This window comes from Ursus americanus, chromosome 30 (genome assembly GCF_024610735.1).
Source record: "Ursus americanus isolate L20-20 chromosome 30, mUrsAme1.1.p, whole genome shotgun sequence".
Taxonomy (NCBI): Eukaryota; Metazoa; Chordata; class Mammalia; order Carnivora; family Ursidae; genus Ursus; species Ursus americanus.
The window spans coordinates 1,483,027-1,509,335 of record NC_142156.1 but is presented as its reverse complement, the minus strand read 5'-3'; the positions used below and the strand labels follow the sequence as shown (position 1 = coordinate 1,509,335).

At 53.6% G+C, this 26,309-nt stretch overlaps 1 protein-coding gene across 2 annotated transcripts in view; it reads right to left on the bottom strand.

The window, feature by feature from the left end:
- Positions 1-22,541, bottom strand: part of KIAA1671 (KIAA1671 ortholog) — a 185,853-nt gene extending 163,312 nt beyond the window's left edge. The window contains exon 1 of one of the 2 annotated variants that reach the window (XM_087857177.1): positions 22,460-22,541. The gene's annotated coding sequence lies outside the window, so the exon portion shown is untranslated. Of the gene's footprint in view, positions 1-21,879; positions 22,029-22,459 lie in introns of those variants that run through there. The other variant, XM_045791197.2, reaches the window with a different exon arrangement.
- Positions 22,542-26,309: the final 3,768 nt, after the last annotated feature.

The following is a 26,309-nucleotide window of genomic DNA, read 5'->3' as shown; positions in this document are numbered from 1 at the left end:
AGCATGTATGCAGTTGGAACCACGACACGGTTTGGTCTCCTTTGTTTATATTATTTTTTAAAAAATTTATTTATTTTGGGGGGGGAGAGGGAGAGAGAGAGCATGAGCGAGCAGGAACAGGAAGGGCAGAGGGGGAGGGAGAATCTCAAGCAGACTCTGGACTGGCACAGAGCCCGATACAGGCCTCGACCTCACGACCCTGAGGTCACGACCTGAGCGGAAACCAGGAGTCGGAGGCTTAACTGATTGAGCCACCCAGGCGCGCCTCCTTTGTTTGTATTCTTTTTTTTTTTTTAAATATTTTATTTATTTATTTGACAGAGAGAGACACAGCAAGAGAGGGAACACAAGCAGGGGGAGTGGGAGAGGTAGAAGCAGGCTTCCCAGCAGAGCAGGGAGCCTGATGCGGGGCTTGATCCCAGGACCCTGGGATCACGCCCTGAGCTGAAGGCAGACACTTGGCGACTGAGCCACCCAGGCAGCCCACTCCTTTGTTTGTATTCTTAAAGCAAACTACTGATGGCCAGGGATGCTGGTTTTCTCAATTTATAATAATGATACAAATACTATTAATATTCTGTACTATGAAAATATTAGGCAACTAATAACGTTGGAGGCAAACAGACATGGCAAAATCGGGACAGTGTGTGAATGACAGAGCTTGAGGGCCTCTGTATTCACTCACCCACCCATGCACTCACTCGCTCAAGCAAAGATGCAGACCATACATACACACACGCACACGCGCACACACACACACACACACACACACGTCCCTTGGGTAGTTCTGGGATAAATCCCTTAGCCCTAGCCAGAGCCAAATAATATGTTATAGGGCCAGGTACCCTCAAGAATCACCTGGGTGGGGCTCGATCGGGGGATTTCTTTTTTTTTTGTTTTTGAGCAGGGAGCCCAATGCCGGGCTCGATCCCAGAACCCTGGGATCATGACCTGCGCCAAAGGCAGACGCTTAACCGCTGAGCCACCCAGGCGCCCCGGGATTCCTTTTTTACTACAGATACTCAGGCTCCATCCCAGACCTACTGAGTGTGGGCCTCCGGAGGGTGAACCCAGCAGCATCCGGATTTTTTCAAGCTTCCTGGGGGGTTTCTTCAGAGCAGCCAAGCTCTGGGGACTCGGTTCCTGCTTCTTCCCCAGGGAGCCGCGGGCTGGGTCCACGGGGTCTGAAAAGCATCCTGGGAGAATTAGGACCCAGGCCTTACGCATTTCTCCCCAAAACGACACCTGCCAGGGCATGCCCTGAGTCACTGGGGAACAGGTTCTTTCTTATTTCCAGGCCAGCCCTTTGTGGGGAACCGGGTGCGTCCTGTGAAAGCTCACAGTCGGTAAGGGAGGCCAAAATATTTCCAGAAAGCACATCGTGATGCAACACATGTTCTACCAGGAACCAAGGCCCAACCAACTCAGATCCTAGGGCTCTTCCACAAAAAGCAGGTGCCAGCCACACCTACCAGGATGGCTGGTATCAAAATCACAGAAGAGGACAAGCGCTGGCGGGGACGTGGAGGCGCTGGAGTCCACGCGCAGAAAATCACAGGAACATGAAATGGCAGGAACATGAAATGGCACAGCTGCTGTGTGGACGACACTATGGCGGTCCCCCAGAGAATTAAAGACAGAATTAGGACAGGATCCAGCAATCCCACGTCTGGGTATACACCCCAAAAGAAATAAAAGCAGGGTCTCGAAGAGATACCCTACACCCGCGTTCCTGGCGGCATTATCCACAGTAGCTACGACGTGGGAGCAGCTCGCGTGTCCGCTGACAGAATAAACACAACGTGCTCGATCCACACACACGATACAACACGATTCAGCCTGAAGAAGCAAGGGATTCCGACACGGGCTACAACGCGGGCGAACTTTGAGGACGGGAGGCCGAGGGGCCTCAGTCAGCCACAAACTCCAAACACGGAGGGTGCCACACGCACGAGGCACGTAGAGCGGTCAGACTCACGGAGACAGAAGGTGGAACGGCGGGGGCGGGGGGGATGCTGGCGTGGCGGACACGGTGTGAACGTACGTAATGCCGCTGGACTGCACGCCTCCAAATAGTTAAGACGGTAGAGTCACGTGATGTATATTTTTTACCACAATTTAAAAATAAATTAAAAAAAAAAAAATCTCGTGCCAGGACATGGTCTTGGCACCCAGCTACCGGGGTTCCTATCGCAGTTCAACCACGTGTGAGCTAGGCGGCCTTAGGTGAGTGCACATGGCTCTCTGTGCCTCAGTTTCCTCATCTGTAACATGGGTATAAAAAACAAGGGGCCCTCGGGAGGATGAGGGAAGCGGAGGGCCCGGTTCGCAGCACGTGTTCCGCACGCTGACAGCCGTATCACCGCAGTGGTTGTGACTACTACCGCCCCCCCCCAGACCCTGCTAGAGCCCTGGGGTTCTAAAGGATACCCATGTGAAGAATACGTGGGTCCGGGGCCACGAATCTATGTGCCGCACATGGGAGGTGCAGACATCAAACTCTGAGGACAGAGGTTCATTCGGTGCAAAATAAGATATCCCTGCCCAGAGCCCTGTGTCCTCCACTTGCTGGGTGACACAGGCCAGTGCCCTGCCCTCTCTGGGCTTCGGCGACCCCTGCTCCTCCAGCCCCAGCCTCCAGTGAGTCTAACAGCGAGAAGCCAAGCCCTTGGTCCCAACGGTCAGCACATCCGATCCCTGGGCCCCACCGGAACCCCAGGGCTGGGGTGAGGGACGGCGGATGCCCCCAGGTGGCCACGGGCTTAGAGCATCTCTGAAACATTCAGGCCTTTCTGGTCCTGACCCACAGGCGGGAAGAGGCCAGACTTGGGAGCTGCTCCCAGGAGAAGGCTGGGGTGGACCCGCCTATCATCCACCAGCTAGCCTCCGTCAGGCCACCCGCTTCGTTTATCAAGGGCCCAGAGAGGCAGGACACAGAGTCCCTGGCCTCAGGCCAAACATTTTATTCCAAATCCCTACAGGAGGAGCTCTGCTGGTTTCCCCTTTGTCAAGGAAACAACCCTGATATTGCAAGGTCATTCAATAAATGCACAGATAGGTTTGACGCTGATACCGTGAAATTATTATTATTATTATTATTATTATTACGCTAATAGCAATCATAACAACAGCTGCCAAGGACATGCCCAGCACCAGGGTAGTAAGAACTTCACAGAGAGCATGTCCGCTAGTCCTCCCAACAGCCCGCTAAGAGGCGATTCTACAATCATTCCCATTGTACGAACGCGGAAACTGAGGCTGAGGATTGGACTTGCCCAGCGTCACACAAACAGCAAGCGGTGGAGACAAGCCCTTGAACCCAGGCTTGCCTGAGACAAGAGCCCACCTGCTCTGCTCTCTCCTCTTCCCCAATGCCAAGGCCATGTGTGGAGCTCCCACTACGGGCCCAATGCTTACAGAGCCCTTTGAAGGAGGCGCCACCGTCACACGTGACTTGTCCGGAGACAATTCTGGAACTCCGGTCTGTCTCTCTATGGAGTTGTGGTCATCCTCACAGGGCTGTGACTCCACAGGGTCTCGTCCCATTTCTGCCTCCCCCACCTCGGGCTGGCAGGGTCCCTGCAAGGCTCTGCCCACCCCGGGGCAAGGAAGGCAGTCCGTGGCATCTCTCCTGCAAAGCCCAGCGGACTCGGGCCCAGCCAGAGGCAGGCAGCCATGGACTGGGCTGGGCGCAGACCCTGGCCTGTGGGGAACAGGTGGGGAAGGGAAGCAAACCCATCCCCTTAGCCCCCGGGGAGCTGGGTGTTGAGAACATCTTCATGTCTCTCTCAAGCTGCTTGGTGGGCCCTCCACGTCACCCACGGAAGTGACCACGGCTTGCGGGTGGCCAGCGGGTGCTTGGGCTCCACCCAGACAGCTCGGGAGCTTTCGCTTCCCCTGAGCCCACTCACACCTGCTAGAGGGGGGCAGCACGGGCAGCTCCCTCCAACAGTAGTGGGGGTGGGGGTGGAAGGGCGAGGGGGCGCCTGCCGGGAGGGTGTCCCATGGAAAGAGTGAATCAGGCAGCAGGAACCCTGACCTCTTGCCTCTGCTCAGCTCCTCGCTGGCTGTGTGACCTTGAGCGAAACATCCGTCATCCTCCTCAAGCCTTCTCTTCCCTCCCCTAGACAGGAAAACTTCCAAAGGAAAAGGCACGAAAATCCAGACAGCCTTGCTGGGGCCCGGATCCAATGCCCACCCCTGGGGGTTCTGCCGCCTTGCTCCACAAACAGAGCACTGCCAAATGTGGAGCACTCCTCCCCAGGGGGACCTGCCAGCTCAGCGCCCCCCCCCCCCCGGGGCTGCCGCAGTGCCCAACACCTGGCTCGGGACGGGGAGAGGGAGGACGGGGCTGTCCGAGGCCCCGAAGACCACAGATCGGTACACTTGCCGGGTCCCTGGCCAGCTGCCTGGTCGGTATGGGCCGCCCAGCACACAGACATGCTGCAGAGAGAGGAGTGTGGACGGTGCAGGGAAACCCGTCCCCACTGCTGATCAATAAGCCAAAACACCCGTCCCCTGCCAGTGAGTCAGCAGTGTCACCGCTGTGGGCCAAGGGAGGCCAGGGAGGCCAAGGGAAATGAGCAGGGATGGTGGGTCCCAGTGCTGAGTCACCTCCCTCTCTGACCCTCAGTGTTCTCATCTGGAAAAAGGGATCGCTATCGCCCACCTGGTGGGGTCATCCTGAAATTACGATATTCCACCCCCGCTGACCTGCAAAACCAGCACTTTGGTGTTTCAACCATTCAATACGGGGATGGGCGCAATGAAGGCTGGCAAAACCGAGCGCAATAAGATGGGCTTTCCTCCTCCGTGGGACGAGCGTAAAACTTCCTGTTGCACCTGCTCCCACATCCCAAATATAACAAGCACGCAGCTCGCCTTAGTTCATAAGGCGAGGTCCCAAGTACACCAGCGCACATGTGGGATATGCTACCGATATAGTTCCGTGCGTATTACATGAGAGGTAACTAGCCCATCGAACATCTGTAAAATGTTTAAGTTAAAAAAAAAAAATGAGTCAACATGTGATATATCCATACAATGGAATATTATTCAGCCACAAAAAGGTATGGATTTCTGATACGCATTATGACATGGGCGAACCCTGAAAACGTTAAGCCAAATGAAAGAAGTTGGTCACAAAAGGCCACACGGTGTATGACTCAATTTATATGAAATATCCAGAACAGGCTGATCACCAGAGACAGAAAGGACATTAGTGGTGGTACACCCACGGCCGCGGCCATTGGAGGGACGCAGGCAATGACGGCTAACAGGTACGGGATTTCTTTACCTGGTCATAGCAATGTTCTAGAGTTGATCATGGTGAAGGTTACAGAACTCCATGAATATCAAAACCACCGAATCGTACCCTTTTAAAAAATTCTTTCTTTTGGGGCACCCGGGTGGCTCAGTCAGTTAAACATCTGACTCTTGGTTTCAGCTCAGGTCATGATCTCAGGGTCCTGGGATCGAGCCCCACACTGGGCTCCATGCTAAGTGCAGAGTCTGCTTCAGATTCTCTCTCTCCCCCCGCCCCTCCCCGCTCACGCTCTCGCTCTCTGTCTAAAATGGGTAAATCAAATCTTTAAAAAAAATTTTTTTCTTTTTATGTACTTTTATTTTTTTAGTGAAGTCTAATGGACATAAAACATTAAAATTCAGGTGCTCAACACAATGATTCTATATGTGTTTGTTAATTAATTAATTCATTTGAGAGAGAGAGAACACAAGCAGGAGGAGCAGAGGGAGAAGAGGGAGAATCTCAAGCAGAATCTCAGCAGATGCTGAGCACAGAGCTCGAGGCGGGGCTCTATCTCATAACCCTGAGATCACAGCCTGAGCCAAAACCAAGAGTCAGGCACTCACCTGACTGAGCCACCCAGGCGCCCCAGTGATCCTATATTTGCATATATTGTGAAATGATCACCACAGCAGTTCTAGCTAACATCCATCACCATAGTTACAAACATTGTTTTCTTCTTGTGATGAGACCTTTCAGGATCTATTCTCTGAGCAACGTTCAAATATGCCATACGGTATTAGGAAGTACAGTCATCGTGCTGTACACTGCAGTCCAGGCCTGATTTTACAGCTTTGACCCCCTTCACTCACTTTACCTACCCCCCCCAGCCCCCACCTGGCCACCACCCATCTGTTCTCTGTATCTATGAGCTTGGTTTGGTTCTTTTTGTTGGGGGGGGGAGATTTTTTTAGATTCCACATATAAGTGAAATCATATGGTATTTATCTTTCTCTTATTTCATTGAGCATAATGCCCTCAAGGTCCTTCCATGTCAGAGATGGTGTTCTTTTTTATGGCTGAATAATATTCCCTTGTCTATAGACCACATCTTCTTTATCCACTCAACTACGCATGGACCCATAAGTTGCTCCCATACCTTAACTACTATAAATACTGTTGCAATGAACACGGGCTGCCTGTGTCTTTCTGAATCGGTGTTTTGTTTCCTTCAGATAACTACCCCAAAGTGGAATTGCTGGATCATATCTTTTTTTTTTTTTTTTGGTAATTGACATATAATTAACAGACAGCATTGTTAGTTTCAGGTGTACAACATAATGATTCCACGATTCCCTACATTACTCAGGGCTCCTCACTGAGTGTAGTAAGGAGCTAAGTGTAGTCCCCAGCTGTCAAAAAATGACATTATTACAGTCTTATTGACTATACTCCCTAGGCTGTACTTTTCACCTCCATGATTTATTTTATAACTGGAAGTTTGTACCGTTATTTCTATTTTTAATTGTAATTTGAATTTGTATACTTTATTTTTTTTTATGATTTTATTTTTAAGTCCTCTCCACACCCAACGTGAGGCGCGAACTTACAACCCTGAGATCCAGAGTCACAAGCTCCACCGACTGAGCCAACCAGGCACTTTAAATGGAAGAATCGTAGGGTACGTGGATTATATCTCAATAAAACTGCTGTTTAAAAAGGTGAGTCAAGTTCAGGAAGAAGTCAACTGAGGAACAGTCCAGGTGGTACACATACACGAACAAAGCTCAAGGTGAATCAAGAATGACCGGAACTTGGGAAACACTGAAGTGATACATTAGGTCCTCAAAGCACAAGCTAGAGTGGGTTCAAATCCCACCTCCGGAGTGGCCATCGGGGCTAATGACTTTGCCTCTCTGGACCTCAGTGTCGTTATCTGGAAAACAGGAACCAGAGGACTTCCTACCTCCTGGAGCCACCATGTGAACTGAGTGAGTTAACACAGTGTCTGGCGATAGTATCCTAGGGGACAGACAGACAGCAGCATCCTTTCCTGTCACCCCCACGGCTCTGCAAACAAACTGCGGCTCACAGAGGGGATGGGACCTGCCTGAGGTCACAGGCTGGGCAAAGTGGGGCTCGCCCTCTGAACCTCTGTCTTCAACCGCACACAAGTCCCTCCTACCCAGTCAAGAGGCCTCACCCAAGCCTGCCCTGCCCAGGCTGATAAGTCCTTTCCTGAAAGTGAGCCCCACCTGAACCAGACAGGGATTGGCTGATGGCCTGCCAGGTGCCAGGGCCTCCGGGAGCTGCCAAAACTCCCTGTGATCCAGCCCAGCAAGGGACGCACAGGTGCACAGGGGGAGGGCAGAGGGGCAGGCAGGAGCCCAGCATAGCACGTTCCACTGTTCCAAACGCCAACAGGGCTTCCTACTATTATTATCTGGTCATCACTATTATTCACTCTCCTCCTTGCTATTTTCACCCAGATTTTCTTTGGGACACACCAGTCGTTTATCAAATATTTATCGAGCACACCTACTGTATGCCAGGCAGCGTACTGGGGACAGGACAGTGAATGAGACAGAGCCCCGCCCTCCTGAGGGTTAGAGTCCCATAGGGGAGACAGACATTAGAGAAATAAATACATAGTCCTCAGACTGTAGGTTGGGGTATGTACTAAGAGGGGCAGGAGTGTGTGGTCTGGATGACCCCCTCTTCACTGTCCTCCAGGCTTCCAACCTCCCTCAACCCCAAGTCCATTCTCTGCTCAGCAGTCAGAAGAATCTCTTTAAAACCCAAACCCACATCCTATCACGAAGGGCCTCCACACTTACCATAAACCCCACGTCGCCCTGCACGGTACCTCCCGCCTTGCTTCCTCTGCTCCTTTGGTTCTTCCAGCATTTCCAACCTACCACTGCCTCAGGGCCTTTGCACTTGTCAGTCCTCTGCCCAGAACTCTTCCCCCAGGCTCTTCAGATAGCCCCTTTGTCGCCTGCAGGTCTCAGCTCAAAGTTAATTTCCTCCAAGAGCCATTCCCTTATTCCCATCTAAAACAGATACCTGGGGGCGCCTGCGAGGCTCGATCAGTTAAGCCTCTGACTCTTGATTTTGGCTCAGGTCATCCGCTCGGGGTCGTGAGATTGAGCCCTGCACCGGACTCCTCGCTGGGTATGGAGTCTGCTTGAGATTCTCTCTTTCTCTCTCCCTCTGCCTCCCCGAGTGCTGGCGCACTCTAAAAACTCTAAAAACAACACTCTAAAAACAACACAAAAAAACCAGATACCTAACTTTTATATTACCTTTTATTTTCACCATTGGTCTTACCCACAATCTAAAACTGACTGTCTTGGGGCGCCTGGGTGGCTCAGTCAGTTAAGCATCTGACTCTTGATTTCAGCTCAGGTCATGATCTCAGAGTCGTGAGATGAGTCCTGAGTCGGGCTCATGCTGGGCACGGAGCCTGCTTAAGATTCGCTCTCTTCCTCTCCCTCTGTCTCTCCACCCCGCCCCCCCCAAATAAATAAGTAAAATAAAAAATAAATAAAACTGTCTTATTAATGGGACCATGTACCCCACTAGAATGTCTGGCCCATAAAGGCACTGAATCCTGTTGTATCCTTAATACAGGGTTGCCTGGAAGAGAGCAGGTGCTCGATAAATAGCTGCATGGGAGGGAGGGAGGGAGGGACGGATGAGGAGTAAATAGGTGGGTGAATGGATGTATGCATACACGGGTACATGGATGGATGGGTGAATGGACAGAAGGATGAATAGGTAGATGGGTGGTTATATGGATGCATGAAGTATACACGGATGGACAGACAGATGGGTGGGCAAATTAATGGGTGGGTACATGGATGGACGGATGGATGGATGGACAGATGGATGGTTAGATAGGTAGGAGGAAGGATGGAAGGATGGATGGATGGTTAGATAGGTAGGTGGAAGGATGGATGGAAGGATGGATGGATGGATGGATGGATGGATGGATGGATGGATGGATGGACAGATGGGTCGGTGGACAGAAAAGAATAGGTGGGTAGATATAAGGATGGAGAGGAGAAGGAATGGAAAAGTAGATGGAGGGCAGATGGAAGAATCAACGGAGGACCACGTCCTTTGGGTGCTTCTGACCATGTGTTCATGAGTTCAGGGTCCTGAATTCAAATCTCCCACGACTATGGTTTTCTGAACGCGTGAAATGAAATAAAGCATGGAAAGCATCTAGCAAGGGCTCAATAAACATTAATCCTATTATCTTAGTTATTGTTAAGCACCGTAATATATGTCTTGGTTCACATTTTGGTTGATCTTCGTGGGGTGTTTTGTTGTGTGTGTGTGTTGCTTGTGTTCCACGATGAATCTGGATTGTTTCTGCAATAAGAACCGCCCTCTACAATAATTCTATATTGTTTTTGTAAGAAGAGCCACCCCCACAGTTACACTTAGAGCTTAGCATCTCTCTCCAGCATCATCTCAGGTTTCAGGCCTGGTCCAGCCACCTACCCAACAACTACGCCTCACACTAGACACACTCTGGAAGCTGAAATCCCCCAGGATCGCGTTCCCCGTGGAAGCACTGTCGAAGAATCCTCTCTGGAGATGGTGGCATGTAAAGGCACAGCCGTGTCAAGGAGACGCCCAGGGCACAGCTCAAGCCAGCAGCACGCAAGGCCAGCTGTCTCCCAACACTGCCTACAAGCCAGACTCCCCCTCTGTGGTCCACCCCCCCCAAGAAATACAGTTTCTGGCTGCGAATTCAGTACCACATCCCACAAGAAGAGCCAGATTACTCATTCCCAAGTTTGGGAGACATTTGGGATGTGCCAAGCTGTGGGTACAATATCCGATCTGGAGAACCCCAGGGGTACCCCCAGGATTCAGCAGCCATCCTCCAGAGCAGCTGAGGTGGGTGAACGGGGCCTGGGGGACCACTAAAGGGGGACAAGGGACGATGCAAACTAGTAGTGGCTTTTAGGATCAGCCCCAGAAGAAACCCTCCCAGGGGCAGGTGCTCCCAATCACAGACGTTGGGTTGGGGTGTCTGCCTCGCGTACAAGCAGCCCCACAGGGCACCAGGAAAATAAACATAGTGAACCACTACGGCTGCCTGTCATCGACCACTTCCTATGCACGGGATGTTCCATCACACGGTCAAAGGCGTGGAGCTCTGGTTAAACGTATTCTCAACCAGGGGCCCCCGGGGGGCTCAGTCGGTCGAGCTTCCGACTCTTGATTTCCGCCCAGGTCACAATCTCAGGGTCGTGGGATCAAGCCCTGCGTCAGGCTCCCTGCTCAGCGTGGAGTCTGCATGAGATTCTCTCTCTCCTTTCTCCCTCTGTCCCTCCCCTGCTCATGCTCTTTCTCGCTCTCAAATAAATAAATAAAATTGTAAAAAAAAAAAAAAAATACTCCCAAGCAATGCGGAATCAGACGCAAGACAGTAGCATTATTAACAATTTCAACTACCGTTTATTACGAGAATTCCGGCTGACGATCACAGTAAGTACCCAGCACTTTTTGTTACAAACGTCCTAAAGGACAAGCATTGGGAGGAAGCCCTGACTGTGTGCCTGGCTCTGCCAGCAGCCTTCACAGACTGTGGCACAACTGCCTTATAAGGGGGGGGGGAACCTCCTACTAGCCCCATTTTACAGACAGGGAAACTGAGGGTCGATCAAGTTGCCTAACTTACCCACGGTCCCAGAGCAAGTCGGGGGTGACATCACTTCCCTCCATGGCTATCACCAACCTGAAACTCACCTCTGAAAACCAGGCCCCGTTAACCCCTTCCTCTCTCTGGCCCTCCAGGTCCTGCTGGCATCCAGGTGACTTCCTAGTTTTCAGACCTTCTTAGAGGTAGGGGCTGACCCTGCCTCTTGTTCCGGGGGTGCTGAGCCCATCCCGAAGCCACAGCTGCAGCCAGGGGAGGAGGAGGAAGCGTTCCTGGTGAGCTCATCTTCCAGGGGCCACTTCCAGCCCCAGGGACCATCCAGCTGCTTTAACTTGGATAACACCCAGGCCTCCGTGGGGACAGGAAACATCCCTGAGCGATAAGGATCAGGACTGGCTTGTAAGAGCATCCAGAACGCTTTGTGTGGGCCAACACACCCGGCCCAAGCCCCATCCTGAGCAGCCCCCATCTCTGACATGAAATGGAGCAGCACGGGGCACTCCCTGGAGGAGGTGGTCTGCGGGTCCCCGCAGCCTAATGTCCAAATCCACCAGCTGTACGCTGCAACATTCCTAGAAAGGGGCTCACCGCTCAACCCCAGGAAAAAACACACATACATATAAAATGATTGCTAGAGAAATCACACGCTTGCTGTGTGCCAGGCACCTCTAATCCCTTCACATACATTAACTCACCGAATCCTCACGCAGCCTCCCTTTACAGAGGAGAAACGGAGGCTCGGAGAGGGGACGTGGCCTGCCTAAGGTCACACAGCTAGGAGGTCCCAGAGCCAGGATTTGAACCAAACCAGCTGAGAATAAAGCCAACGTTCTGAAACCCAAGACATGGTGCTGACAGCTTTCAATCATCGGTTCGTACACACGGTGTGACTGCCACGCCTAGAAATCATACTTCAGAATATTACCACTGGTTATCTTTACAAGTGGGGTTACAACAGTTTTATCTCCTCCTTCTGGGTTATCTGTATTCCTAAGTGTTCCACAGTGAAAATAATGTATTATAATATAAACGTATATAATGTGTGTTATAATAAGGACAAAGCGAGGATAAAAATTACTAATTTGGAAAATGAAATGAGAGTCACGTAACAAGCAGTAATCTCAAGCCACCACGTGCCAGGCGAGGGCAGCCGAATAAGGCAGAAGGACCCACCAAGTGTAACTACAAAGGTACGAGAACCCCGCAGTACATCGGAGAGAGGCATGCACATGGTGGGGGCCTCACCTAACAGCGCCACCCACCCCCCCAACGGGACAGCATGGACAGCAACTCGCTTTGCACCCCACGTTCATCCGAGTGACCTCGCTGAGAGCTCCCCCCCCCCCAGGCTGGGAGGCAGGCATCGGCATCCCCATTCCACAGGTGTGAACACTGAGGCACAGAAGGGAAGTCACGCCCGTGGCTGGGGACCCAACAGCCAGAGCCGCATGGCTCCAAACCCGGACAGTGCCTTCAGGCTGCTGCTGCCATTCATGGAAGAGCCACCTTTCGGGGGTGACTCAGGCCTCAGAACAGGAACTGGGTGACACCCACGGAGCCCCCGCGGAAGCCCAGGCAACCCCGACTAAAGCCAGGGCAGATGGCTCACACTTGTGCTGCTGGGTCAGCCAGCATGCTGGGCATTCCAAAAATTCCTCCGAAGCTTTTTCCTGCCCCCCCTTTTTCCAACAAAACCCCCATTTTTAATGAACCAAAAGAAGGAAAAGCAGAGGGGCTGTGATTAAGGCCTGTGGACAAAGGCGATCCTGGGAGGCTTGACGGCCTTTCCAGGGTTAGTGCCGACAGTAACCGGGCACCTGTCGCCTCTCCAAGAAGAAGGCGGTCTGCTAGTTGCCAACACTTCCCCTCTCATCCAAATCCCGAGTGCATCACGGGAAACCGTTTGGCTGCAAAGCTGACAGAAGGGCGACCAGGAGAACCGTGCCCCCGGGGCCCCCAATCCCCATCACAGCCCTGAGCACACCTCTCTCCGCCTCCTCTTCTCTCTCCCCTGAGAGGGCAGGGACCCAGCACAGGCCCTGGTATACAGTGGGTGCTTAATAAATAACAAAGATGGAAAAGATCAACTGTCCCAGGGGAAAAAAGGGAGCACTGCACTGAAATTCTCAGGGGAGGGACGGTATTTCCCACAGGGTCAGCGGAAGATGGGGAGAAGGCATCGGGCTGCCTTGAGCGTTATTATAGGGAGTCTGGGTTTGCAGGAGACAGGCCTGAGTTCAAATCCAGACTCTGCCACTTCTACCTCAAGCTGAGTGAGCAAGAGGCTCTGGGAGCTACCCAGCCAGTTCCCCTTCCCCAGTGAAAGAGGCCCAGAGAGGGAAAGGGGCTCACCCAAGGACACACAGCAGAGTAGCTGGCATGAGAACCCAGAGTCCTGACTTCTGGCTCAAAACTCACTCTACTACACTCTGTGTTCTCTCCCATGACCTAGGATCCCTTCACATGCCAAGTACAGTCCCTGGCGTGCAGGTAATCAGTTCCAGAAACAAAGGCAGGAGTTTCCAGGGCTGGGGCCTAAAATGAAAGAAACGATCGTGGGCAGCTTCCCAGGCCAAAGGGCCCTGGGAGTTCCCCCACCAGTGACGGCCGGCCCAGGGCCCAGGGCCCCCGGCAGCGCTCCGCGGGCACAGCGCCCACCGAGGCCCAGCCTTCATGTCCGGGCAGGTCGGCCAGTGCCAGTTCACACGGTGACCTCAGTGTCCCCAACGCGCCCACTGGCATCTCCTTCTGCGGGAGACCCCGCACACCCCGAGTTTCCTTCCCTCCCCGGGCAAACAGGCTGGTCCCAGAAAGGGCTTTGGTCACTGAGGACACAAAACAAAAAGAAAAGAATTATAAACAGTTGGCGGAGAGCTGCAGCCTGACCCGGAGCCTTTGAAAGTACAGCTGGACACCACCCACGATGGCGACATTCACACACGAAGGGGCTCCGGTGTGTCCTGCCTGCCACTAGCTGCCAACGGGGTGGGAGGGGCAGGCACCCCGCCTCTCAGAGGCTCAGCTTCCTCATCCGTAAAATGGGAACGACACTAACACCTGTCTTCATAGGCCGAAGAAGGGATTCCGTAAAGGATGCGATAAAATACTGCACCGACCCACGTGTCCGTCCGAGGAGCTGGAATATAGGAAGCAGTCAATCCAAGCTAACTGCTGTTTCTGATTATAGCTCCTGTTACTATTTCTGCTGCCACCACCAGCAAGAGAGATTTGGATCGTGATTTATAAAGCAAGTCCTTGGCGTGTCTTACACACATTTGTTTTAAAGACCCTAAGGTGATCTTTTTGGGGGGAAGGGTTCCCGTCTTTCCAGGGCCTACTACGTGCAGGAAGCTTTCTATGGTTTTCTTACCCAGTCCCACAAGGACCTCACGGGGAAAATCTTAGCATTTTCTTTCTGCAGAGGAGGACTGAGACTCAGAGAGGCCAAGTCACTTGTCCAAAGTCATACAGCAATGACGTGATGGAGAGGGGACAGAATGCTGGGACTGTCCAGCTCTGTCCTGCTTCACCACCAGGGAGGTGGCGGGGGGTGGGGGGTCAGGACCCAGGCGCTACAGTCAGGCTTCCTGGATCTCGACTCACCCTTCCCAGGAGGGACCCTGGGCATGCGACTCCCTCTTTGAGCCTCAGTTTTCTCTTCTGTAAAATGGGGCCATGAGAATCAAAGGAAACACAGATGAGCACATGCCTAGGAGAGAACGAATGCTCTCTACTTCTTGGTTTTATTTTACTCTAAATAACAGCACTGTTCTCAAAAGCCGAGTCTCAGCAAGGAGAAGAAAGGCAGCCTACAGTCATCAACCCCAAACGTCTTTTTTTAAAAAAAGATTTTATTTATTTTGGGGGGGGGGAGCATGCACAAGCAGGGGGAAGGGCAGGGGGAGAAGGAGAGGGAGAGAATCCCAAGTAGGCTCTCCACTGAGCATGGAGCCCGATGTGAGGCTCGATCTCACAACCCTGAGATCATGACCTCAGCCAAAACCGAGAGACACTTAACCGACTGAGCACCTGGGTGCCCCAACCCCAAACTTCTGAGGGCACAGAGGCCCGGGCTGAAAGCCACCAGGCTCACACAGGTCAAAGACTAGCCTTTCGTGCCTCCAGTGACACCTTGGCCCATCTGAGACTCACCTTACAGATGAGGAAACGCTCAGAGAGGTGAAGCAACCTGCGTGGGGTCACACAGGAATCCCATGCACGGGGCACCCCAGAACCTCTACCTACCCCACCCAATTTCCTTCGGAAACCCACCCCTGACACCCAGCAGAAGCCCCTATAAACGGGACCCGTTAACAGACAGCCCTCCAACTGCAGCAAAGGGGGCAGAGGTCCCAGAAACATCCCTTTCCTCACCCCTTGCCCCAAGGCCCTGCGGGTTCCCAGGACCAGAAGCAACCCCCCTGGGCCTTTGTGGACTAAGAATAACACGAGATAATAATGCAGATAATGCTGACGCACGTACATTCATTAGCACGCGCCATGTATTTCCCCAGTGAATGAGGCAGACGCTAGTATTACTCCCATTTTACAGATGAGGAAACTAAGGCACAAAGGGTTTAACTGCCAGGCCCTAAGTCACACAGCTGGAGAGTGGTGGCGCTGCAGTTTGAACCCAGGCAGTCTGAATGCAGATTCCCCACAATATTCCCAAGGGGTACTGGGAATATCCCATTCTGCAGAATTCCACATTCCACCCCAGTCTGGACCACATCAGCTCCACACTCACAGGCACCAGCGGCAGTGTGGCCACGTCATGCCAAGTGACGCACAGCCCTTCTTGCTAACAGTCACAAGCGTGGACCCTACACCCACTTTACAGACGGGAAAACTGAGGCTCAGAGAGGTCATGAGACTGGTGGAAGGTCACTGGTGGAAGGGCCAGAGCTGGGATCTGATTGGAAATCTGACCCCTCCAGAGCCTCCCCTGGCCTCACAGGCTGCAGGTACCACAGCCTGAGGAACTGTAAACCAAATCCAAAGCAAAAATCAATCAAGGGGCGCCTGGGTGGGATGGCCGGTTAAGTGTCCAACTCTTGATTTCAGTTCAGGGTCGTGGGATCGAGCCCCGTGTCTGAGCCTGCTTAAGACCCTCTCTCCCTCTGCCCTTCCTCCTGTGCGCACGCTCTCTCTCTCTCTCAAATAAATAAATAAATCTTTAAAAAAAATCAATCAAGACAATGGTGCCTCACCTTCACACCTCACATCACAGACACGAGATACCTGCTTCCGCAACGTCGTGCTTGAGTTTCACAGCAGCTCTGCCAGACAGGGCACATTATGCCCATTTTCCAGATGGGGAAACTAAGGCTCACGCACGTGCACCACCTCTTTGGGGTCATCAACTCTAACCAGGTCTCCTCCTGCAGAGAGAGCCCTGCTGAAACCTGATTGTGACGGGCTGTGTCACTGCTCGGGAAACATACTCCCTCCCTCTCAGCCGCCGTCGGGGGAGTACATGTCTTCGTGCCTGACGTTGGGCTCAGCCGTGTGACTTGCTTGTACCAACACAGAGCAGAAGGAACACCGCCCGAGTTCCTAGAAGAGACGTTCTGACGCACCACAGGTTCCCACTGAACTCCCGAGCGTCTACCGTCCACCAGAGAAAAGCCACTGCCCATCGGCCTGGTTATCAAGATGAAGATACGTGGGGCAGACACGCACCCAACTCAAAGCCTGATGTCCAGCCTGCCCCCCAAAACCCAGCCAAGTTCAGCGGAGTCATCTGCTGACCCGAGAGCATGAAACAAATGGTTCACTATTAAAGTCGAGAACTTGGAAGGAACTTGGGAGATGCTCGTTACACAGTATTATCACAGGAAAACGGGACTAATACACAGCCACCTATCTCTAGGGGGAAGCAGGTGGACTTGTGTGTACAATGGGCAAGTCTCTTCCAGGACACGGCCCCAGAAGGCTGGATTCAAACCCAAGGGCTGCGAAATGTGCTGCCTGCAGGAATGATCACCCTCCCTACAGTCACCCCAAATGCTACCCCGTGACCACCAGTAAGACGGAGCCATCCACCGTTCCCTCCCCCTGAAATGCACCAACTGGCTTGCTCCCCCCCTCAGCCTCAGGAGGAATATGAAGCGTTCAACAGCTCAGGAGGGAAACGGGGCAGGTGAGATCCACACCCCAAACCCCCTTTACTCCAACAGCTCCACACCCTGGAATCTGCCGTCTGATCGGAAGGCAGGAAGTGCGCAAACACACAGAACAGCGATGTCTATGACACCCCTGGGCGTCACAGCAAAAACCAAGCCACTCAACGCCCATCCACAGGGGATCCGTCCGGTAACCAACAGCGCCTTCAGGGGTTGGGGTATTATTCAGCTTTTTAAAGAGTAGGGTCAGTCAACACATTCTGAAATGGGAAAGGATCCAAATCTATTTTTAATTTATGTGTGAAATTCTTTGTTTTATCATCGCTGTTGTTAAAAGAGTATGTCTACACGTACGGATTCATTGTTTCTTCCACCACCGTCTGCAGAGCAAACAAGATAGATAGGGTCTCTGCCTTCTCGGAGCATAAAGTCTAGAGGCGGAGGAGGTCAAGGGTAACGACTCCACTACAACACGTAACAAGCACAGTAACAATCAAGGCATACTGAGCACCGACCACGTGCCAGGCCCTTCTCTTTACTCTGCACAAAAACCCTCAGAAGGAAGACCCGCGATTTAGCCCTGGTCACTAACGAGGACGCTGGGGCTCAGAGAGGTTACATCACCTGCCCAGGGTCACGCAGCCGGTAAGTGGCAAAACCAAGATTCAATTCCTTCCATGTGGCTCCAGAGTGAACGTAAAAATAACCAATAATAGAATGTGACAAGGACTGGCGCGGGGAACTCACTTGTCACTTAATATCATTTTGCCATCTTTGGCGTACTGGTGTGTTACATATTACTTTCACAATAGAAATATACATACAGCGTACCTACGTACGTCACTTCTGCCTTAGTGATGTAAATGTCCCAAGATCACGCTTTGGGGACATATTTATATTCTTAATAGAGACAAGGCTGTAGCAGACTTCAAAGGTCATCTAATGAGCAATGAACTGACAGAGCCGTGATACGAAGCAGACGCAGAAGTCAATCCGTGATCATTTGCATACGTGTCTCCCCTGACCTCCCCGCCACTTTTTCCTCCACTTTTTCCTCCCCCCTGATTGAGCAAATTCCTGAGGAGTGGATTCCTGAGGGCAGAGGCTCTTTTGAATTGCCCACATATAACGCTCAATAAAATATTCATCACATTGAAGGGGGAAAATGTGGGTGTATTTACGTGTGTGTGTCCCTCAACTGAATCAGTGTGTCGGCGTCCTTTTAAATGACAGGAGTTTGAAAGCGGGAGTGGATAGGACTCCCGGAGCCTCAGCTTCATAAACTGCAAAACCAACTGTCCCCAAACAGGCATCGCCCAGATTTGTTGTGAAAAATTAAAAAAAAAAAGAACAAAGAGTTTAGCCCAGAGCCCAGCACAGATGAGGGCTTCGGTGAACAGCGGGTATTCTGATGTGCTCTGTGCTTTACTTACATTCCCTCCAACTGTCCCATTTTACACAGGAAGAAACTGAGGTTTTACGAGGGAAGCGGCTTGTCTGGGGTCACAGTCCTTTCTGCCTCGGTGGGTGGGGTAAGGAATACTGAACTTCTAGACAGGGATCTTCCTGCCCTCTTTTCTTTCTTTCTTTTTTTTTTTTTTAATTTATTCATTTGAGAGAGAGGGAGAGAGAGAGAGCATGATTGGGGGGAGGGGCAGAGGAAGTGGGAGGGGCAGAGGGAGCGGGAGAAGCAGACTCCTCACTGAGCAGGGAGCCAATGCGGGGCTCAATCCCAGGACCCAGGATCATGACCTGAGCTGAGGACAGACGCTGAACCAACTGAGCCACCCAGGCGCCCCCTTCCTGCCCTTTTTTATATCCCAAACCTGGCAAAACCTTCCTGCTTGGGTATTTAGGGAGTGGCAGAGGGTGTAAAGAGAATTTCTATTCCCGATGGTCTTTCATTCATTCAGCACGCTCTGTGCTCTGGGCTTACCAATTAGCACGCAATTCTCCAGTTGAGCTATGCCTTTGCCTGGGCTGCTCCTTCTGCCTGGAATGTCCTCCCCTTGCCTCCTACTCATCCTTCAAGACTCAGCTCAAGTGTCACCTGCAGCTGCCCCGCCCCCCACGCCCCACCCCCACACACACCAGGTTGGGAGAGGCGCTCCCTGCCTGTAACACATCCTGATGACAAGCCAAAATGACAATTATACCCATGACTTAATGAGCGTGGACCAGTGCACACACTGTGCCTGGCACTTCTATGTACTGCTTCCCCGAACTCACGAAACAACCCCGTGAGTGAGGGGAAGAGCCTATCGTGAGCCCATTTTACAGATGAGGAAGTTGAGTCTCAAAATGAGTATGATGCCCAAGACCACAGCCAGGAGAGGCATGGCCAGGATATGCCCCCAGTAACCCCAGCCCCACCCCGGGCTCCCTCTTTTCTATCCCCGTCTCCTCCTGGAAGCCTGCCTGGGTTTACCCTGCTGCAAGCTGATTCAGCCTCACCACCCTGGGGCTTCTCTACTCCACCTCACAGATTCCAAACATCCACAAGCTGCAAGTTGGAAACAAGTTCAAATCCCTGCTCCACCACGGTGACTGGCAAAGACCTTGCCACATTATGCAGTCCTGCATCTGTGAAATGGGAATAACGAGCCCCGCTCCCTCCCACGGGAAGGTGGCAAGTACAAGCGTGAAGTCCCAAGGATGTGGATGTTTATGACCATCCCTGGGCAGGCAGCGCAGGGGCGCTCAGCAAGGTCTGCTGAATTGGATGGAATCCTGGTGCGATCTTCAGGCCATGGCCCCCAGGGGGGTTCCTCCTCCCGAGACACTGCTCCGCCTCCAGGAAGGGGGTCTTCAACTATGTGCCTCTCAAGTTTGGACAAACACCACCTCTCATCTGGATTTTTCTAGCAGCTTCTTACTGGCTTCTGAGCCTCCTCCTAAGAGCAAGACAAGCTTCCCAAAACACACATCTGACCCTCTCCCACAGAGAAACTTCCGCAGCACCCCACAGCCCTGGAATAAAGTCCAAACCCCTGCGAATGGTTGACCTGGCCCCGGCCAGCATCTCCTGCCAACACCCCATGCTCCCTCCTGCGTTCAGGCCGTTCTGTTCCCTTTTCCTGGCCCATCACACCATCCTCTTCCCACTGGCAAGCTCTCCAAAAAACTAAACCCCCTGACCCCCACCCCTCCCCCTGCCAGAAGGGAGGCATCACCCCCTCTGCCCATTATCAGAACTCTCCGCTCTAGACAACTGCCTCCTTTCACCAGGCTTTACCCCTCAACGTCGTAACTGCTGGCCTCCTCTTTGACACAATGGCTTGAAACAGTTATTGCACGTACGTATGTATGCATGCATGAGGCACATTTAAAATATTTCGCGGGGGTTCTTTTTCTGAATTGGTCAAAGATGTACTCTGGAGATGCTGTGAAGGAAGATAGGCTCAGGGCCGGACAGTGGGCCATTCCATCCTCCTGTCAAGGTCAGCCTTGAATAAAAGCCCCCGGGGACCTCCAAGTGAGGGGGGCGTCCTCCACCCCCAGAATCTGGGGTGAGGGTTGCAACCCCAACAGCAAGTCAGCACTGAGCTGCCACAGTGGATTGCTGGAATGTGATGCCAGGAGGACAGATGCTACGTGGCCCTGTGTCTGCGACATAGTAGGTGCTCAAGACGCACACTGGTTGACGAAGGAGCGCCCTCACACGCCCCCAGGCGCCCAGACACCGTGGCGGATCCCTGCACTCCTCTCAGGTAACGGCACCCTTGTCCAGCATATAAATCCTTTAAAAACGATTCCCCTACAACCACCAAGACCAGGGCTAGCGTCCCTTGGGAACTGTCCCAGGGATGAGACGCCAGGGTCTAGAGGTGAGTGCATGTTTGTCCAGGAGCCTCCACGGATTAGGAAAACGAAAGCTGAGCCAAGGGAGAAGCCTCGTCCAAGTGCCCTGGTTACTGATTAGCCAAACCCCAGAGCTTCTCCCTGCAAGGAGGATCCCAGGGGCAATAAACCCCTCCGGAGGAAAGATCCAGTTAACTCTCTCTCTAATCCTGCAGCTTAAAAAGACAGCGAGCGGCCTTTCTGGAGCTTTCCCCGGATCCTGTAAGGGAAGTGCAGGGGATGGGACCTGGGAAAGAAAGGGCCACAGAACGAGGGCCCACTACTATTGACAGAGCCCCTACCTGTTTCATACCTATCACACCTATTAGTCCTGCCGGCCACTCGAACACGGAGCACTTTGACCCCCCAATCCCACCCCATTTTGCCCAGAGGGGACACTGGGCTCAGAGAGGTTAAGTGTTTTGCCCAAGGTCACAAAGAAGCTGCAGAAGAAAAAGCTATTTCTTTGTGCAACAGGTACAGCCCTTCCCCTTCCAGAAGGTAATGGCTGCTCCCGGCTAGAGAAGTTCAGTCCCGGCCGGCAGGAAGCCCAGGCCACCTAAGGCGGCGCGCGGAGGTCACACACCCCGCTACAGGACGGGAGCAGGGTTTCAGGGCGCGGCGCCCCGGCTCCGAAGCCTGTGTGTGACAGGAGGGTGTGGAAAGGTCGGGGCGCGGGTGGGGGTTAGGGGGCTACTTCCCTTCCCGAGGGCCCCGCCTGTGGCCCGGAGCGGCGCCGCCAGCGGGATGAGGGCCATCCGAGCCTGCCCAGGAGCAGGGGGACCGAGCCTTAATCCCATCAGGGCGCCTCAGCCCAGGGAAGGCGCAGGGAGGGGAGCGCAGGCCCCGCGGGAAGGGCGCGTCCGGAGCCCCGGAGCCCCGGAGCCCGAGGGGCCCCGCGCGCCGCTCTCTCCGCCACCCCCGCTGCCCGCAGGATCCTCTCGCCCCGGGCTCGGCCTCGCCGGGCACCCCCGCTTCCCGGTGCCCACCTCCGGGCCTCCAACCCGCACGGACGTCCAGATCCTAGCCGCTCCAGGCTGGGTACCCGATCTTCAGCGATCCCCCAGCTCCAAGCCACCAGATCTCCTCTCGGAATCCACTGCCAAGGCTCGGACAAGCGTGGGGGGGTTGGGGTGGGGGGTGGGGATCAACTGGCTCCCAGTCTCCAATCACCGACCCCCGCCACCCCCAAGCTGGATATCGAGTGGAACCTCAGGCCGCCGGTGCCCAATGCACTCCTGGGATCGGCTCCCAAGTCTTCAGCCTGGTGGTGCGGGATCCATTGGCTGCCCTGTGCGGGATCTTCCCGCGGGATCCACTCCCAAGTCTCGGGAGACAGATCCCTAGGCTCGCAAATCGGGATCCCCCCTCCACGCAGACCCAAAGCCGGGGGAGATCCACCGGGTCCCCACCTCTTTCCCGGCCAACTTTGCCAACTTTTCTCCCGGGGCCTCAGCCGAGCAGAAACTTGGCGGCCATCGCCCACCGCCGCCTCCCCAGCCCCTTCCCGGACCGGGCATTGGGGGCAGACAGCCCGCCCCCACAGCCGGCGGCCGCCGCACAACCTACCCTGCAGCCGCCGCCGCCTGCCCGCGCCGCGCCGCCACCTGCCCGCAGCCCGCGGCACCTGCCCGCGCCGCGGCGGCCCCGCGCAGCCTAGCCTGCTGGGGGCGGGGCCTCGGGCGGGGAAGCGCCCCCCGTCGCCATGGGAACTGCGGCCGGCGGCGCCTGCGCGGAAGGGCCCGGGGCGGAGCGCGGCCGGCAGGAGCGGCGAGCACCCGCAGGCTCCTAGGCCTGGGGACTATCTCGCGGGTCAGAGGTCGCGAGCGCGGCGGGGTCACTCTTCCCGGAAGCGCTCCGGCCCTGCGACCGCGACCCCCGCAGCGCGCGACTCCGAACGTGCTCGTGGTCGGGGCCGGGGTTCCCAGGACGACCCCCAGACCTCGGCCGGGGTCCCCCGCCACGGGTGCCGGCCTGCCGTCGGGCCTGCGCTCCCGAGAGCCTAAGGCAGCCCAGGAACTCAGGAGGCGCTGGGTAAAGACTCGCCCATTGAATCGTGCGGGCTGCGGGCGCCCGCCGGGGAGCAGGCGGGGTCTGCGCGAGGCGCTCGCGCCCCCTCGTGGCGGGCAGGGGCACTGCACCGCGGGCGTGGCGGGAAGCTGTTCCCTGCACTGGGGGGTGCCTACTGTGTGGGGTGGCTGCTGCCATTGTGTTGTGGTGGGAGCCAGGGGTATAAAGACTTGGGGACAAGTTGAGCGACTCATAGGGAAGTTGCCCCTAAACAAGAAAATGCCTGTATTGCTATCTTGCACTCATTTCATGCCATACATCTTTATTAAACACCTACTGTATGCTGGGTGCTGAGCGCCCAGTGCTAAAGCAGCTAGCAATATCCGGGCTCCTGTAGAACTTACAGACACTTAAAAAATAATTGCACAAGTAAGTTGAATTGCACTGGTGACACGGCCTCCTAAGGAAATGCACTGGGCATGAATAATGGAGGTCCTAAAATCATGTGCACTTATTGTAAATCAGACCTCAAAAAAGGTAGAGAGAGAGAGAAAACATCACACTGTGGCTTTGGGAGAATTGGTGGGAAGCTCTCTTGCCTCAATCATTAATAGAACCCAACTCAGTGGCTTTTAATATGACTACACCCCTAGGGTAGGAGACAAAATGGTTGCATTGAAAGTTAAAATCTGTCAAAATCCACGTTTCAGCACGGGGTTTTACAAAACAGCTGTATGTTCTAGGAGCAAAGGCAAATGATTGTTTATTGTCTGCTGCCTTCTCTAAAGCTCCTGGAAGCAGAGACTTTAGTCTCTTTTGTTCACTCCTGATTCCCAGAACCTAGGCACGGCTTGGCACATAGTAAGCACTCAATACATATTGAGCGCAATAAATATTAGGTTAAAAGCATGAATGACCAACAGCTGACAGCGTATCATCTGCTCCCTCTCCTCTCTAACCTTATAAGGACTCCCCGTCTCTCCAGGGCAAATCTTGATTAACTGGAATGTGTGGACTGAGGGTTTTTAACTGACTGTTTCGTGTTTCTCAGCTCCCAGACCTCTTAGTACTCCATCTCCTCTCTATCCCAGAGTGTAAGCACCAGAGGGGAGAAGACAGTCCTCCTCCTGCCACCACCCGCAGAACCCCGAAACCCAGGCGTATCCCCAGCTCTGACCAGCCCTCCCCAAATCTTTGCCCCAAGAGATGCCCAGCCCCAGTCCAGCGTCAGCCCTTCAGCCTCTACCAAGCTTTGAGGAAATCCCAGAAGTGCCAAACTACAACTCCCAGAGTGCTCCTGGCCTCAAGAGGGGGAGGAGTGCCTGGTTCAGCCCTTCAGCCGATTTCCCCCTGCATTCCTATATCCTCCCATCCAGGTGAGAGGCTGCCAGCCAGCACACACCCAGAGATTATGCCCTGACCAAAGAGGTGTCAGGTTGTACATTGTTTCCAGAGCCAACACTCCCACCCCTCCTCCCAGCTCTGGCTTTTCTCTTCCTGGGGATTGAGGACAATGCCACCCAGGGACTTTCCCAGAACCCCTTCTCTGCGATCTGCCCCTCCTCCAGGAAGCCTGTCCTGATTTGGCAGCTCTACCCAACAGAACTTTCTGCAATGATGGCGATGTTTTATATCTATACTGGCCAACATCAGCCACAGCTGGCTACTGAGCACTTGAAATGCTGCCAGTGGGACTGAGGAACTGAATTTTAAATTGTATTTAAATTAATTTATTTTTTTAATTTCTTTTTTTTTTAAGATTTTATTTATTTGACAGAGAGAGACACAGCGAGAGAGGGAACACAAGCAGGGGGAGTGGGAGAGGGAGAAGCAGGCTCCCCGCTGAGCAGGGAGCCTGATGCCGGGCTTGATCCCAGGACCCTGGGATCATGACCTGAGCCGATGGCAGACGCTTAACCAACTGAGCCACCCAGGTGCCCCATAATTTTAATTAATTTAAATCTAGCCACATGTGGCTGCGGCTACCTTATTGCACAGTAGAGTTCTAGAACTCACACCCTCCTTGGCAAAGACCATATTCATGCATTTTCATTAGTTCATACTTACCCATTTTGTTTCTCTTGTAATTTGCCTGCTTCTTGACAGTGAGGGCCAGTATATTTTTGAAATGTGTTCTCTTACCACCAGGCCTTTGCCCATGCCGTGCCCTCTGTCTGGAACTCTTCACCCTTCACCTGCCCATCATCTGTAACAACTATATATCCTTCAGATCTTTAACATCACCTCCTCTGAGAAGCCACCTCCGATTACCACCCCTGACTACCATACCGCGGCCTAAAGCACCAATCACACTGTAGTGCCCAATTCCCTGCCTTACTTTCTAGACCGTGAGCTCCTTGGAAGCAGAGACAAGCACAAAATTGATACTCAATAAATATCCATGGAATTCAGTGTTGAATAAATGGTTTCCCATGACACGATTCAGTGCCTGGTTCACAGCAATGCTACTAATGAAAACTAGCATAGGTTGAAGCAAGTACTTGGCCTGCACTGTCTCATTAAGTGCCACCACGATCCTATTAGAGATCCTCTATTATTATCTACCTTTTACTGACTCGGCATCTGAAGCTCAGAGAGGTTAAGTAACTGGCTCGAGGTCACACAGCAGAGCATCTCAGTCTGCGTTCCCTGAGGCAGAAGTTACTGACACATCCTGGGGATGGAATCCCAGCCACAAAGTGAAGGAAAGGGACTCTGAGAGGCAGGGAAAGAGCGTGAGCCGACATAACACGTGCGTCACGGGGTCGGCCACAGCTGCTTCCAGAAACAGCTGGGAGTCGCAGCACTCGGGGCGTCTCCAGAGAAGCCACGGGAAGGCAAGGACTTCCTCTGCTGCCACAGCCCAGCTCGGGTCCACCGTTAGTCACGGGTGGGTCCAGCTGCCCCTCGCTTCTGGCTTGTGTCACCTGAGCCTCCCGGCAGCCACGAGGGAAGCCAGTTCTGGAAGGAGAAGCACCAGCGTCCCCGGCTGTCAAGGGTCTGGTTCCGTCAGCAGGGACCGACAGCTGGGACCTGGGGAAGGCTGGTCCAGCCCTCAGCCACGTCACTGCAGGCTGAGCTGGCCCGGTGGCTGCAGCAACTGACCCGGGGCCACCTGCAGGGGGAGGTGAGCCGAGGCTGGAGCGCGGCAGGGGCAGCGGGGTGGCTGGGGAGGACGCCGCTGAGCACACCTGAAAAGGTGCACCTGCCAAGCCTGATACCGCCGGTAAACATCAGAGCTGGGATTCAGATCCAGTTCGGACCAACTCCAAAGCCCTTCAGCAAATATTGATGGAGGAACTGGGTGACTGAGTGAGTGGAAGAATCCCTAGCAATAGTCTACTCCAGATGCCCCCATTTTACAGGTAAAGAAACTGAGGTCCAGAGAGGCGGAGTTGCCCTGACCAAG